Below are 17814 nucleotides of genomic sequence, written 5' to 3'. Positions count from 1 at the left end.
GTTTTGTTTTTTGGAAAAGGACTGGATATTGTTTTATTTCATTAATTTTTAATATGTATTTTTTTGCTCATTTTAACTGAAGATTTTATCTTGGTTATATTTTTTTCTTATTTATGTTCACCATAATATTGTCAACAATGCACTTCTTGAATCTAGAAGTGATTTCACATCATAATGAGGACTGCATATAAGATATTTGTGACTTGTCAAGCTCACAAAAATACAGAGAATTGCACCTAAACTTCTGCCCTATGTATATCAACTCACTGTTAATCTTTGGACAATATCATATTTCAGACAGTAACTTTATAAATGTGGGCACCTAGAGAAATTCCTTAAAGAACTAAAATATTTTCAGGTGACTTGACAGATGACATTAATGATAAAGACATTTTTAGGTATAGCATGAAGGCAGGGTTTCACAAATGGGTTCGTACTGCAGTCTTCTCTAGTCCTTGTAATTAGTATAATCATAATGGGTGGAAAATAATGGCATGAGGATTTTCTTCTATTCATCTGTAGACTTGTTTTCTTCTATCCATCATCACCAAAGACTAGTGTGGAACAGTCATAAAAGTTAGGCAACAGGAAAGAGTCTGCATCTGCTCATTGGATGTTTTTGGAAAGTGACATGGCATCAGGGCTCACAAAGAGCTGAATGAAGATCTGCAGTATTAATTAGGGAAAAACCAATTCTCATTCATCTGGCTCATTCCAATATCACTTCTTGGCAGTAAAAAGAGACTATGCAAATTTAACAAGTCAATGAGTTAGAGTGGATACCTGATAGCATCTCTTTTTTTCTGGTTACCTGGCATCTGTGCTGTTTTGAATATTATTTTTCAGTATTGAAAATGATTCTGCATGGTCAGAATCACTCAGGTATGGCCCACAAGAAATATGATGTGGCAGTAACTAAAATCAGAATCAATGCAGGTTGCTATCTGGTTCAGTCTTTGACTATATTTAACCAACTGATATGTTTTTATTCAAGGCATTCTCCATACTAAAAATATGTTGCTCTTTTTTCTCAATGCATTTGTCCTTCTACCTTTGCCTTGACTGATAAGAGGCACTTCCCATCTGGGAACCAGTACTGTAGTACCAGTACTACAGTAGCTAGTACTTAATACTGTAATATTTAAGAATGCAGTAATTAAAGAGCATACCCCCTCTGGGCTCTGAACTATGTGAGCTTGAATCCAAGGTCAGTTATTTACTATAGCTTTGTGACTTTGAGGAAGTTATTTATACTGCCTAAGACTAAGTTTTATCATCTATAAAATGAAAATAATATTAGGACCTATATCATATTGTAATACAAATAAAGGACTTAGCACAATTCACTGCATTTGTAAATATTCAATAAATACTTGCTATTATCGTTACTATAAGAAATATTAATAATATTAAGTTTATATTATAGTATAATTCACTATGGAGTTGTTATAATTATCATACTTCCTCATGGATTTTCTTCCCTCACATATAACTAACCAAAATATTGAGGTAGAAATATTTTTTTCCTTCATACATTTTTTCCCAGGGCTGCTGCTATTGGTAGCAAGTAGGCAAACAGGAGATCGGAAGTGATGCCTCCACGTTAACTTGTATTTTCTAAGCAAGGTCAGCACAGAAACTAACTTTCTATATGTCTAGGTGAATCTTTCCCTTTCTCTCAGAAATGGAAAGCATTTTCACAGAGCCCTTAGGAGACTCTGAGATGAGGGTATTAGTTGGTGAGAGAGAAAGTAATCGTTCTCTTCTTTGTGCACTTGGACTGAGAGCCATGAAAGTAAGTTATCACCTGTTCTCGCATCCCTTGAAATCCTGATTAGTTCTCTAGCAAAAGTACTCCTTTCTGTTCTGTTATATCTCACCACGAGCTCTGGGAAACAGCATGCCTGCTTTTACACTGAAACTTCAAAGGTTGTGCATTAAATAATGTTTTATTCTCCTATGGAGGAATGACTTACATGTATTGTTGAAACTTAGTTTTCTCTGCATAGATACATAAATATTGCTTGAAATTCCCTTTCAGGAGTTCAGATCCTCTCATCATTGTTTTTATACTTCTGCATACTTTAATGTATTTAAATTTAAATTTGAAGACAATATTTTTTTCTTCCCAAACTCCCACCCCCTTCTACCATTTTCCAACTGAAGTCATGAGAGGGATGAAGTCAAACTTACAATTATGTCAACTGTATATAATTCAGATCAGAAAACAAACCTTGCAAACATGATATTTCAGAAAGAAATGTATAAAGATTTGGGGAAGGCATTGTATTTGAAATCAGAAGAATTATTTTTAGTTTCTTTCTCAGCTACTTATGAAACGGGTGGCCTTGGACAGATCACTAAATCTCTCCGAATCTAGTTGTATTGCCCCAAAAATGAAAGTCAGTTTCTGCCCAAACTGATTCTTAGAGCTTCAGTGAAGAGAAAATAATGTACGTAGAAGTGTTATATCAAATCCAGAGCTCCATTCAAGTAATTTTAGTAGTACAGGATTAACTCTTTGGCTGCTCTTCAGAAACTCTCTAAAGGTTCTGAAGATTCTCCTGCCTTTAATAATTGGGAACATGTACTGCCTTGCCATGTTAGAGGGATCGGGTTTCACTACAGCCAGAACATCACACACCATATAATCTGTCTTTTAATTTTAGAATATAGTGATAAGAGAGGAATTATGTGAAAACATAGTGACATTTTACCTGAAAGATTAGTGAATAATTTTCTTTTATCTTATTTTTAAGAAAAAACTCTTTAGAAAGTCACAATATTGACTAATATATTCCCCTCATCTACATAATATAATATATTCCTCAAACTTTTTATTATCCCTGAGAGGTCATAAAATCTCAGCTGTTTAAAATGATTTTTTTCCGATTTATAGCATTCCATAAAAATTTTAGATGTAAAAAATATTTTCTACTGAGCTGAAACTGTCCCAGACTCATGGATGTTTTCTAAAAAAACTGTGTTATTCACCCTAGCATAGCATGAAGGTGTTAATTTAAACATGCGTTCTGAGAAGGAAAATACCCATTGGTATTGCTGATTTTTTCTTAAAAATTATATCCTAACCAGGGTTTTATACCTGCTGTAACAGCATGGATTAAATGACCTCAGAACTCCTTTCCTTCTGGGCATAGAAATAGAAATATCTTGGCATCCACAAACATTAATTTCTAGTATACTTTAAAAAGGTACATAATATCTCTGAAATTCTTGAAAAAGGAATTTTTTCAATTTTATTTATATTTATTTTTGTTGGGTACAGTGTGTCATTTCAATACATGAATATACTGTACAATGAATACTTAGGATAGACAGTGTAGTTTTGTGTCCATTAGTCCACCTCTTCTCCCCTCAACCTCTTCCCTTCCCAGCCTCTGGTAACCATTATTCTACTCTCTACTTCTATGAGAACCATTTTTTAAATTATTTTTATTAGATTCCACATATGAGTGAGACCATGTAGAATTTGTCTTCCTGTGCTTGACTTACTTCACTTAACATGATGGTTTCCAGTTCCATCTGTGCTGCTGCAAATGATAGGATATCATTTCTTTTTATAGCTGAATAGTATTCCATTGTGTATACATACAGCATCTTTTTTACCCATTCATCCAATAATGGGCATTTAGGTTGATTCTGTCTCTTGGCTATTGTGAATAGTGTTGCAATGAACATGGGCGTGCAGGTGTCTTTTTGATATACTGATGCCATTGCCTTTGGGTATATACCCAGTACTGGGACAGCTGTGTTATAAGGTAAAACTATTTTTAGTTCTCTGAGGAACCTCCACACTGTTTCCCACAATGGCTGGACTAGTTTATATTCCCACTAATAATGTAGGTGAATTCCCTTTTCTCCAAATCCTCACCAGCATTTGTTATTTTCTGTCTTGTTGGTAATAGCCATTCTAACTGGGGTGAGATGATATCTCATTGTAGTTTTAATTCGTATTTCCCTGATGATTAGTGATTTTGAGCTTTTTTTATGTGCTCATTGGCCATTTGTTTTTGTTTGCCTGTTTTTGATTGTTTTTTAATTTTTTTATTGAAACGATTGTACATATCTGTGGGGTACAGCATTGAATATCAATAACGGTGTGCAATATGTGATGTTCAAATCAGGATAATTAGTATATTTATCATTACAGAATGTATTCATTTTTTATTTCTTCTTTTGAGAAATGTCTGTTCAGGTCCTTTGCCCATTTTTTAATTGGTTTATTTGGGTTTTTGCTGTTAAGTTGTTTGTGTTCCTTGTATATTCTGGAAATTAGGCCTTTGTCTGATATGTAGTTTGCAAACACTTTCTCCCATTCTGCAGGTTGTCATTTCACTTTGTTGATAGTGTCCCTTGCTGTGTAGAAGCTTAAAAAGGGAATTGTAAAAAATAGTGAGACATGCCTGGATTTGACTAACTTAAAAGTAACACGAGTAACATATAAATTGAAATAAAGTATACTAGCTCATATCAATAATATATTGCCTTGTGATCAGATCTTCTAAACCTACTTCTTCCTCTCCTCACATTCTTAGAACACTGATCTCAAAATTGGGATATTAACCAGATGCTAGCCCCACCTGAACAAAGAAGCAAGAGAGATGTAAGTTGCCATAGGACAGCATTTCCCAAAATGAATTCCACAAAACTCTACACCTTCAAGATTTTTTTTTAAACATTGTTGTAAAAGGGGAGTCTATGGTCAAATAAGCTTGTGAAATATTGTATGCCATATCTTCCTCTTAAATACTTGCAATATGCATTAGTATGGTAAGTAGTTTTTAGTAGCCCTGCAGTGAAGCACATCACAAGCTTATTTGATTTGAAAACTTTTTTGATAATTCCATAACATCCTGTAGAACATGAAGTTTCAGAACTGTTACGTCCTGAAGGATCTGTGACACTAAAAGAAAAGGAAGAACAGTGGCTGTAGAGACCCAGACTGTTCTCTTGTGTCATAGCCCACACCGCGCACCTTCACGTAAGGATGTGTGGATGATAAATTTGGAAAAGAAATCCTTACAGAAATAGATCTATTTCTCTGCTTGTAACAGATTAAATTATTGGTCCCAATTCTTAACCACTCCTTTCCCTGCCAAGTTATATCACTGTACATCCACACCCTGGCAGTGTTCTCAGGCCTTGACTTTGGGCTTAGCCATGACCAATAGAATGTTAGTGGACCTGAAATGAGTAAGACTTTAAATGTGCTGCACAGTTGTCCTACCCTCTTGTACTGTTGCCTTCCATGAGAAGAACATGGCTCATGGAAAACACATCTTCTGTCACAAGTGCCAGTTAACTTGGAGTCAACAATCATCTTAAAGCCAACCCTAGCTGAACCCAGCCTAGATCCACCAACCTGCAGATGTGTGGACAAGATTGTGTGTTGTTATATGCCAATGATTTTTCAAGCAGTTTTTTTGCAGTGTCTTCATGGTAATTGCTGACTGATATACTGTTGTATAGGGAGTTTGCTCCAAAATAATTAATACTGCTGTAAATGTTCGTGATAACTAAAAGAGAACATGGGAGTGAAATCAAGTAATGTATCGTCAGGCACTGAATTTGTGGGATATTGTTTTTGTTAATTCCCTTAATTCTTAAGATCTTGAAAACAATGCCCTATCAAAAGCATGTAATTTTTTGATAGCTCACTTATCTTAGTATGATTATTCCAACATTTCTAAGGAAAATAGACCCTCCTAAACAGCTCAGTTTTTCCCACTTACACTTAAACAAAATGAGCTTATGAAAAACATTTAATTAACAGGAATATAAATTTAAAAAGCAATCTGCAGTTTATAAATTAAGGCAAAGCTACCACAAAATCTCAATTATTATTATGTCCTAAAAATATTAATTTTTGTTTATCTACAATTCAGCAAAGGAAATAAAGGAGTAGACCAGAAACTCCCCTGCCCGGGGAGCTGGTGGTCCTGGCATGACAGCCATTGGCTCCCCAGGCTACTCACTCACTGTTCCCAGCCAAAACATCCATCACTGGAGCCCAGACAAAGATCCCTGTGATCCTGAAAAGAATTGTGCTCCTTTTCTCCCAATGCACCTCCACCATCTCCTCTTTTCTCACTCTCATCCACCACATTGTCCTCTCCACTTCTAAATGTTCTAGCCTCCTCTGCTTCTTGAATTAGTCAAATCCCGACTTCATCTATATAGTAGGTGATTACAAAGTGATTAATGTGTGTAAAAGTGCCTTACATGGTTGCTCAATAGATGTTGACCTATCTCTTTTCCTGCCTATCCTACATCCTACTATTTCCTTAATAGTGATATATAGTCTAGTGAGGCACAGATATAGGTATAGATGAATTGGTCATAAGTAAAAAGTGAATGTTAACAACAGCCGTTGTGATTCACATTAGTACTTCTAGAATTTGACTGTGACTAACATTAATGACCAGTTAAGAAGCAATATTGTATACTACCTAAAAGACACAGACTCTAAGTGAGACAGCAGACCAGGATTTGAATCATAGCTCTAGTGCTTATTGTCTGATAAGTTAGTACCCTCTCTTAAACCCAATTTCATCATCAAAAAATTGGGGGCAATAATATATAATAAGATACCATCTATAAAGGGTAATATTTAATGAGATACTATATATAAAGGGCTTAGCACAATGCAAAACACATAGTCAGCATAAATGCTAGCTACTGTAATTATTGTACAAGATCTGAGTTTGTATGTTCCCTACAAATTCCCTTTGCAATACACATACCTACCTTAAAATAAGCATGCTATTAACATTATCTTCATTTTAAAGTCACTAAATTTATGAGTTAAAATGCAGGGATGAGAAGGAAAGAAGATTTATTATATTAATTCATCTCACTCCTGCCACTTTTCTAATCTGCTTTACACATTAGATGGTTGGAGTTTAGGGGTATCCCTGAAAAAAGAAACCTGAAGGTTAATGTGTATCATCTACATGCTTCAGTGCATAAGCAAATTGCTGGCTGGTCAGATCAAGGTGAGATACAATGGAATGAATCCACTGTGGCCACACCTCCACTTTAAGGCAACCTGGGGGATGGGGGCAGGGAAAAGGGGAGGCTGCAGCATAGATATTTTAGCAAATAGGAGTAGGAGTGATTAATTACTTTTTACTGTCATTCAACAGTTTGTCACTGAGGGAGTAACCTCATTTCCCATAAATTTAATAGAGGCCACATCATGGCCTACTTGGCTGAAAAGCATTGCTCCTGAAACCCTTATGGTACTTTTAAGCCCACTGATGTGTGAACATAATTCTCTGCATCTCTTAGCCCTACATACTCCACCTCTCCGAGGGAGACATGTCAGTAGACCTATGTGGCACTATGTAGAAAGTTACAAGTGATGAGTTCTCTGATTCATTCTTCCTTCATGTAACAAAATGATCGAAAATTTAAAACCAATGGGTGTTATTCTACAGTGTAGAGCTTCTTTCCACTCTGTTAAGGGAGTTTAAAAAGATATTTATTAAAATCAAAAACTACTAGTTCCAAGACTCATGTAGTCTTGAACATTTAGTTTGGTATCTAAAAAGGAATTGGGATACTGTCAATAAATTTGCAGGTTTGGATGGAAGCTAAATCATTATGGCTGATTCTCATCCCTCTATCTGCATTAGTCCAGTTGAAGAGATAAAAGTAGAATAACTGCAAAGATCTGCCAGACACCAGGTAGAATTTCCAAAAAACAGAACCGCAAGGAAGAACAGCTGATAAAAAGAAGCGTGTTACCTATACCCACTGCATGCCCAACTCAGAGACACAGAGCCTTTTGCAGCTAGAATGCCAGCAGTCTCCCCCTTCTGTTCAAGGACTCATTTCTGGGGCTATCAGTGCTATTTTATCCCCTAAGTACACTAATAGAACCTCTCTCTTTATATCCATGCATAAATGTTAATTCAGCTAATCATGTTCCGGGTGGAAATGCACAAGCAGTGATGTACTTCACCTTGGGAAATGACGTTGATAAAGAGAGGTGAAAAAAAAAGAGCAGTGAACTCTAGAAGTTGAGGTCTGGTTGGTTTTTGTTTGTTTCTTTTCCCTTCCTATTTTCCTAGCAAAGAAAGTTGTATACGTAAAGTCTAACAGCACTGAGATGAGTTGCAGGAGAAACAAGAAGAAAACACTAACCCAATCTACTAGCAAACATTTGGTTTAGATTGATCTCTTTTTATATAAAGACAAACCTTTGAAAAGATTCTATGTGGTGAAAAAGTGGAAACATTAAACTCAGGTGGAGGCCAGAAACCATATTTCCAAAACAAACTCATGTAAGTTGTAATGAGAAGGACTACTGAATTTCTAACTGAGGTGATAGATCCTAAGATAAAAAATTAATTAATAGTTTAATTCAAGGCAAAGAGACTGAGGTAGAGAAAAGAGAACTTTCATTAAAAGAAATCTATTCTATGGCTGGCCAGTTAGCTCAGTTGGTTGTAGCATGGTGCTGAAAATACCAAGGTCCAGGGTTCGATCCCTGTACTGGCCAGCTGCCAAAAAGTATCTGTAAAATGGGACAATAGTACCTATTTTACCCACTTTAAGGAAATACTGAGAATTTAAATATAATTGTGCATATGAAGATGTTTTAGAAATTGTAAAAATTCATTGATAATAAGGTTTTTAATATCTTTCATTTTTTAGAGATCATCCTCCACATTTATAATTTGATTTCATGTCATTGATTCTTTGCGTACTGCTTTTAGTATGAAATTAATTCCACAATTTAATTTTTAATGTTTTTGTAATTTTTATTTCCCCCAATTACTTAATCTCAATTACTTTTTCAAAATAACCAAAAGAATATTGCCTTTTGAAATTATCTTTTATATTTTGATTCAAGAGAAAATCCTCAGGATTCAGTGTCAGACCTGTCCACTTCACCTTTGGATCTGTTTCTTCTACATTGACTTCAATCTCAGACAGAACTTCATCCCACATAGCAGAAAAGAGTCCCTCAACATTGGGCTTCTGTGCAACTGTAACATCTGTACCTTGAAAAAGGATTCCATGTGGGGTAAAGGCAGTTCTCCAGAGCAGTTCAGTTCTGTAGGAAAGAAAAAGAAATCTAGAACATGCCAAAATCCCAGGCTTCCATAACTGAGCTCATAGAAATTAACAACAACAACAACAACAACATAGCAATAACGTAAAAGACAAATGGTAAAGGAACTAAGCAGATAATCTCTAAATGATGGAATATGAATGACCAACAATATGCAGAAGAGCTCTAGTCTTACAAGTAACTAGCAAAAGCAGTTGGTAAAGTTTTAAAGAATAGTAATAAGCCCACACTTTCTTAACTAGCTCTCGATAAAAGAGATGAAAATAAAAGCTATGACTTTCTTCCCATGTAAAACACAGAAGCATACAGCAAATTTATGTCTAAGAAACACTAAAATAAATGAGTTAAGTGTTCACCTGGAGACATTAGTAAGAATGAATTTACCAAAAAACAAAACAAAATGAAAACAGAGGGGGGAAAAAAAGCTAAAATTAATCAGTTAGAAAGCAGAATAAGGACATTAACAAATTAATCTAAGTGTTTGTTGTTTTTAGATTAAGCAATACAATGAAACCTCTGGCAATTCTAGTTAAGAAACAAACTAAGTAAACAAAACTATTGAGTACTAAGAATGAACAAGGGGATGACACCACCAGTAGTCAGGCATTTGAAATGTTCTAAACATATAATGTTCCCCAATATGACAGATTTTAAAATCTAGATGAAATTGATGATTTTCTAAGAAAATATAAACTAACTAACAAAATTAATGCAAAACATCAAAAGCTTGAACAGAATAATGATAAAATAAGAAAAAAAAAAGAGGTGAAAGGAGCTGGGCTCAGATTTTTTTCAACTATTTATTTCAAAATGTTCCAGCGTATTGAAAAAGATGGGAATCTTTCCAATTTGTTTTACAAAGCTAGCATAAGCCTGAAACCAAAATGTGATATATATAACTCATATTAAATTACGTGTGTGGAAAAAAATCTAATTATTTATTTACCAAATAAATAAAAATTAGAACAGTCTAATTTAAAAATGAATAAAATTCATAAGCAAACAGTATACCTGTACACATAGTCAATAAACATAAGAGGTTTAGCTAGTTGTCAAATTAAGGTAAGGTGCCATTTTTGCCCATCTGATTAGAAAGAATAAATAGATTAAAACATTGCTAGTACCTAGTGTGTGTGATTGTATACAGAAAGAAGAACTTTAATACCTTGTTGGTAAAAGTGTAAAACTTGTCTGATGTATATTCTAAAGTATTTTTTGGATTGGATTGTATACCCCTGACTAAGCAATTTCAATATGTAAGAATACATTATAACAGAATATAACAATTTTAAAATTATCAAATGTGGGGCCGGCCCGGTGGCGCACTGCTACAGTGCGCCGCTTGGGAAGCGTGGCGGCGCTCCTGCCGAGGGTTTGGATCCCACGTGCAGACCGGCGGCTCACTGGCTGAGCGAGGAGCGGGGGCAGCGCCAAGGGTTGCAATCCCGTTGCCGGTCCTGGTCTGGTGCGGGCGCGACACTGAGGGTTGCGATCCGTTGCCGGTCACAAAAAAAGACAAAAAAAAAAATTATCAAATGTGTGGGCAATGATGTATATGCAAGGATAGTCAATGTACATTATTTATGACATTGAAAACTTGCAGTATCAGTAGAGAGATTTCTCATGAAAAAAAGCATGAAATGCTTTTAATGTCTAGTGAAATTATGCAGTCATTTAAAATAATGATACATATTTGTATTTATTAACATGGAAATGTATATTCAGAGAAACACACAAAAAAAGCTGATTACATAATTGTATGGATAATAATAATAATACCACTTGTGTATTATTGTGATGATAGATAGATATGGATATATAGATGTGCATATAGATATATCCATACTATATAGATAAATATATAGATATATCCACATTAATATCTAACAGTGGCTACTTTCTAGTAATAGAATTGTGAATTCTTTCTTCTTTATAATTTCTGAATTATCTAAATTCCTAACACTTTAGTAGAGTTGTTTTCTCTGTCTGTGGTGAAGAACCAGTTCTGTTGGGTTATGGTTTTGCCTCAATATGTTGTGGACTGATACTTATGAAACAGTAAAAATGAATTACTAGAAAAAAAATGAAGTAAAAATAAGACAAAAATACACAACCTAATTTTTTGTTATGATATTTAACAGATGTAATATTTTTGTGTTGAACTGCTATGAAAGTTTTTTTTTTTTGTCTTTTTTCGTGACCGGTAAGGAGATAGCAACCCTTGGTGCAGTGTCACCCGCACCACGCTCAGCCAGTGAGTGCACCGGCCAGTCTTATATAGGATCTGAACCCATGGCAGGAGCGTCCCTGCGCTCCCAGCACCGCACTCTCCCGAGTGCGCCACGGGGCGGGCCCTATGAAAGTTTCTAAATGCTTGCTCTCTGTTTCTGTATGGATCACTAGTTCGTGGAATGGCACTATGTAGCATGGGTGCAGTGATTAAAGACACAGACTCTAGAGCCACATGTTTGGGAAAAACCCCACTTACTAACTCTGTGGCCTGAGCAGGTTACTTAAGCTCTCTGAATTTCAGTTTCCTTGTCTAAAAAAATGGGCATAAAAACAGCACTTCCTATCATGATTACTAAACAAAGTTATAGATGTAAAGCACTTAGAATATTACCTGTAACATAGTAATTTCCATTTAAATGTTTGTAGTGATAACTTATTATCACTAGTATTGCTTTTACAAAAAGAAGTATAAAGTTCATTTTGAAAATAAAGCCAATAATACAACTAACAATCTTGAAACACTCTCTTAAAATGCAGAAGTGAAAAAAATCAGAGCCTATTAGATATGAAGAGTAGAGATGGAAAATGCAACTTAAGAACTATTTTCTTAAATGGGACCAATAACCAAAGATATAACTGAAGAAAACTTTTCTAAGTTGGAAAAAAAAATAAAAATACCTGAGTACACAAAGAACTTACCTCTTTTCAGGCAAATAGATGAAAATAGAACATATTGGACTCATGGTAGCAGTAATTTTGAATTCCAAGAAGGAAAAAAAAAAATCACACATTTGGAGGAAAAAGAAGAAACTTCAACATAGGAAGTCATTTTAAATTATGTCTGGTTTCATCAAAAAAAAGTATTATACTTTTGCTTCTCTCCATGCTAAATACCAGAATATAAATGGAGAACTATGTATTTAAAGAGAAAATGTATTTAAAATATACTTTTCGGGCCGGCCCGGTGGCGCACTGCTATAGTGCGCCGCTTGGGAAGCGCGGCGTCGCTCCCGCCGAGGGTTCGGATCCCACATACAGACCGGTTCCCGCTCACTGGCTGAGCGAGGCGTGGGAGCAACACTGAGGGCTGTGATCCCGTTGCCGGTCCCGGTCCAGTACGGGGGCAACACTGAGGGTTGCGATCCGTTGCCGGACACGGAAAAAGACAAAAAAAAAATATATATATATATATACTTTTCTTGGATTATGCCCCAAGAAGTGTATACTCAACCATGTTCACTTACATGTCAACAAAAATACATTTTCAGCTATTTATGAGCTAAAAAAAAATAAACATCCATATTCTTCCTAAGAAAATTACTTGGAAGTGAATGCCAGCACACTGAAAGATGATTAAGAAAAAAACAAAACAAAAAATGATAAAGTCATTATACAAAGGGACTTGCCAGTTTCCCTCTGTGAATATCACTAAACACAACTCTCATCTCATGGCAAATGTCCTAAAACCACAGACCAGAATAATGAGGGTATGGAGGGACTGACATATCCTTTCATCATGGCCTATGAATGAAACATCAGAGCAAACATCATTATGAGTTGTTATCACTTATTATAGGAATTGATGTATAATTTGACACCTTACGGAAAACTCTTTCCTTCAGATATGATTTATTTTCTCCTCCAAAACCCCACTTAAACATGATTACAATTGTCCTCAAAAGAAGAAAGGGATAGATGAAATACACCTAAATCTTAACATGATTATTTTTTAGTTAAATTTTATTTTGACGTACTTGTAGATTTATATGCAGTTGCAATGTAGCAAGATCCCACCTACTGTTTATGCAGTTTCTTCCAGTGGCAATACCTTGCAAAACTATAGTACAGTATCAAAACTAGAATATTGACATTGATGCAATCCACCAATCTTATGACTTCTGCTATTTTAGTTGGACCCCTGTGTGTATGTGTGTGTTATTTCTATTCAATTTTATGACATGTCCCCCTACCAAAGTCAAGATTACACTACAGTTTCATCACTACAAGGATTTCTGTGTGTTGCTCTTTTATAACCCCAATACCCAGAGCATCCCTAACCTCTCACTGTCTCTAATATGTTCTCCATTCCTTTCACTTTTTTCATGTGATCATACAATATGTAACTTTCTGGGATTGCCTTTTTTCACTCAGCATAATTCCCTGGATTTGCCTTCACGTTTTTGCATGTATGACTAGTTATTTCCTTCTTATTGCTGAGCAGTATTCCAAAGTATGGAGTGTACTACAGTTTGTTTAATCATTCACCAATTGAAGGACTTCTGGATTGCTTACAGTTGGGGCTATTATGACTTAAGTTGCTGTAGACATTCACTAACAGATTTTCGTGTGAGCATAAGTCTTCATTTCTCTGGGTTAAGTTCCCAGGATTGCAATTGGTGGGTTGTATAGTAGTTGCATGTTCAGTTTTTTAGGAAACTGCCACATTGTTTTCTCTAGTGATTGTACTATTTTACATTTCTATCAGCAATTTGTGAGTGATCCATTTTCTCAGCATTCTCAACTTTTGGTGTTGTCACTGTTTTTCATTTTAGCTATTCTGATAGAGATGCAGTGATAACTTGTAGTTTTAATTTGCATTTCTCTAATGACTAATGATGTAAACCACCTTTTTTTGTGCTTATTTTCTATCTATATATCTTCTTTTATGAAATGTCCGTTCATGTCTTTTGCCCACTTTCAAGTTGGATTATTTTGGGTAGTTTTTTACTGTTGAGTTTTGATTCCGTTATGGTTCAAGAATATGCTCTGAGTGATTTCAATTCTTTCAGTTTTCCTGAGGTTTGTTTTATGGCCCAGGATATGATCTATATCAGCAACTTTTCCATGGGTGCTTGAGAAAAATATGTATTGTGTCATTATTGGGTGGAGTTTTATATATATATATATATATATATATATATATCAAGTGCATCCTGCTGGTTGATTGAGTTGTTCAGATCTTCTATATCTGTTTATTTTCTTTCCAGTATTTCTGTCATTTGCTGAGAAGGGGATAAAAAAATTCCCAACTATAATTGTAACATGAGTATGTTGACATGTTTTTGTTTTTCAATTTAAAAACATAGAAAAAACAGAGCATATGAAAAAGCAAATGTAAAAATTTTATACAGTATGTCTTTTATTGTAATGAAAAACCATGAAAGATGTAGAAAGAAATATGCCCAAAATTAATGGCAATTATGTATGATGATAGGGTTATGAACAACTTGATCCCCATCTTTAAGGTTTTTTGTAATTTTTAAAAACAATATTAAAACTTTGAAAATTACCGATTAGAAGATGATATATATCCTTATTTGTAGATATTTGATAACTAAAATAATGCCATTTTTTTGAGGCTTATTGTTCTCTCCTAAATCTTCAGGAATCACTCAAAATTACGTCTTAGGAATATAGTGGGCAGATACTCATCATACAATATTCTTTTTTTTTTTTTTTTTTTTTTTTTGTCTTTTTCTGTGTCCGACAACGGATCGCAACCCTCAGTGTTGCCCCCGTACCGGACCGGGGACCGGCAACGGGATCGCAACCCTCGGCGCTGCCCCCGTGCCTCACTCAGCCAGTGAGTGGGAACTGGTCTGTATGTGGGATCCGAACCCTCGGGCGGGAGCGCCGCCGTGCTTGCCAAGCGGCGCACTTATCCAGTGCGCCACCGGGCCGGCCCATACAATATTCTAATAAGGAAGAGCCTGTTAGCAACATTAATCTTGCTAATGATGACCCTAGTTTAACTGCTACATTGTTTTCTCCAGTGGCTGTACCATATTACAGTTCTATCAGCATGTTGTGAGTAATTCATCTTTTTTTTTTTTTTTTTTGTCTTTTTCGTGACCGGTAAGGGGACCGCAACCCTTGGCTTGGTGTCGCCCACACCGCGCTCAGCCAGTGAGCGCACTGGCCATTCCTATATAGGATCCGAACACGCGGCGGGAGCGTCGCTGCGCTCCCAGCGCCGCACTCTCCCGAGTGCGCCACAGGCTCGGTCCTAATTCATCTTTTTTAAAATGGATTTTTTTTTAAAGTGTGGTCGCATTTTTAAAAATGCGCCTCAATATATTTAATAATTAATATTGGTTCTTTCTACTACTATTGTACTTTATGCTATTTTAATGTGTTTTTAAACAAAACTTGAAATCCCTTTGTGCACAATATCTAAAAATAGACTTGATATTTTATTTTTTAAAGGAACTTAAGGAAGCTAAAAAAAAGTTTTATAGCTCCAAAGTATAATTATCATGCTGTTCTCAAAAAATTATCAAATACTTTTGTAAAATATATTTTTAAAAATTGAAGCTTATGATTCTAATTTACTACTGAAATCTCACTTTAATACCTAGCCTTTCATCAAAACAACGACTATACTCACAAGAGTTTTGACTACATTTTCCCTTAAATAGTGTGTTTTTGATTTGACCATACTTCATTCAAAAATATTTTAAGGTTCCTTTTGAAATAAAAATCTAATGCCTAATATTATTTTTTACTAATTCAAAGTCTTCTCATTGATATGCTATTTCAGATAGTTCAAAAGTTCGTATTCCCTTCTCTCCATGACTTCCTTTACCAAATATTTAAAGTCTACATTTTAGACAAATTTAAGTTGAACAAAGTTACCCTTCCTACATTTAAGCAAATTCACACCGCATTAAAGTCCTTCATCTGAGAAGACGTCAACAAGATTGCAGAATAGATGGTCCCCAGAGTCATTCTCTCCCACAACCAATCAATTTACAACTATTAAAAAGCAAAGACTTCCAACCTAGGACTGCTGGAACTTGAGGGAAGAGGAGGAAAGACCCATGAATTTTGTGAAGGCAGAAGAAGCCACACAAGAGAAAAAAGGGAGTGCTTCTACAATTTTGAGCCTAGGCTACTTCAGGGCTGGCCCCAGTGAGGGGCAGGAAGAAGTTGTAGCACACAGAGCAAGACCAGACAAAAGCTACAGCTGTGCCCTTTGCATGAAGTTGCTTGGAGTCTGCAGGGGAGAAGAGAGCCTCAGAGCACACCATGCCAGCACTCAGGCCAGCAAGACCACTGACAGGGTTCCCATGGAACCAGTAAGAGTGAAGGGCCTCAGCCAACCAAAGATAGGTGCCACCCAGAAGCTAGTTAGTCATCACAAGGACCTGGCACTTGGCCCATGCTCCCAGAAATGTTTGTAGTGCAAGGAAAGGCAAGCCTGAAACATTGAAGCACAGTGTTGGCAGCTGATCTGCCCTCTGATCAGCCCAGGCCCACTCAGAGGAGACTGGTCAAGGAGATAGAACTGCAAGGGGCACCATTTTCTGGAAAACTTGAATCCCAGGCCAGAATTTCCACACAGACCAGGTGTATCTGACCTCAAAAGACCTGAAATCGATTAAAAGGCCAACAATTAAAATCTCAGCCACACAGAAGAAAACCTTCTCCAGAGAATAAGCAGCAAAGCAGCAATTTAGCTTAACTAGGGCTGAAGTGCTGGTTCCTACAGGAAGTTCCCCCCATTTTGAAATTAACCAAAAGATAACAAATTAGTTCCAGTGCAAAGTTTAAGTGGTGGCGGTAGCTAATAATCTAACACAAAGCAGGGAGAAAAAAAGAAAAAACACAGATCAGAGACAAAGCTCTAGTATTAACCAGTAAAGTTCTGACACCACCAAAGAACACCTATAAAACCTAGAGAGGTAGCAGTCTCCTCAAATGACCAGGCATCAATGTAAGAACACAAAGATCAAGAAAGAACAGAGAAATATGACAGCATCAAAGAAAACAAATGAAGCACCAGCAATGGACCCAGAGGAACAGCAGATTTATGAAATGTCTGACAGAGAATTCAGAATAAGCATCTTGAGGATGTTCATGGAGTCACAAGAAAATACAGATAGAAAATTAAATGGTATCTGGAAAACAATCCAGGAGCAGAATGAGAAACTGGACAAAGGAATTGAATCAATTTTTTTTAAAAATAGAAATTCTAGAAATAAAGATTACATTATGTGAACTGCAAACACAATAGAAAGTTCCAACAGCAGACTTAATCATATAAAGAAAAGAGTCAATGAGCTCAAAGATAAAACATATAAAATTATCAAATCAGAGCAGTGAAAAGAAAAAAGCCTAAGAAAAAATTAAACAGATATACAGCAAATGTGGACTCTCTCAAGCTAAATAATTGTCATACTGAAAGGAGAGGAAAAAGGAAGAGATGTAGATAGCATACTCAAGGAAGTAATGGCTGAAAATTTCCCAAGTATGGAGAATGATGGCAGCATCCAGGTACAGGAAGTTCAGAGGTCACCAATCAAATTCAATCCAAGGAAGAACATACGAAGGCACATCATAGTCAAATTATCAAAAACCAAAGACAAAGACAGAATACTGAAATCAGCAAGAGAAAAGAAATATGTAACATTCAACAGAGCCACAATACATCTCTCAGTAGAATTTCTCAGTAGAATACCTACAGCTCAGAAAAAAAT

At 35.8% G+C, this 17814-nt stretch overlaps 1 protein-coding gene across 1 annotated transcript in view; it reads left to right on the top strand.

The window, feature by feature from the left end:
• Positions 1–17814, top strand: part of SPATA16 (spermatogenesis associated 16) — a gene marked incomplete at its 3' end in the record, with an annotated part of 224303 nt that overhangs the window by 31780 nt on the left and 174709 nt on the right. The gene's annotated exons all lie outside the window — the stretch shown is intronic.

Source organism: Galeopterus variegatus, unplaced genomic scaffold, assembly GCF_000696425.1.
Source record: "Galeopterus variegatus unplaced genomic scaffold, G_variegatus-3.0.2 Scaffold2815, whole genome shotgun sequence".
Lineage (NCBI taxonomy): Eukaryota > Metazoa > Chordata > Mammalia > Dermoptera > Cynocephalidae > Galeopterus > Galeopterus variegatus.
Note: the sequence above shows the minus strand (reverse complement) of the source record. Positions and strands in the feature narration are given on the sequence as shown.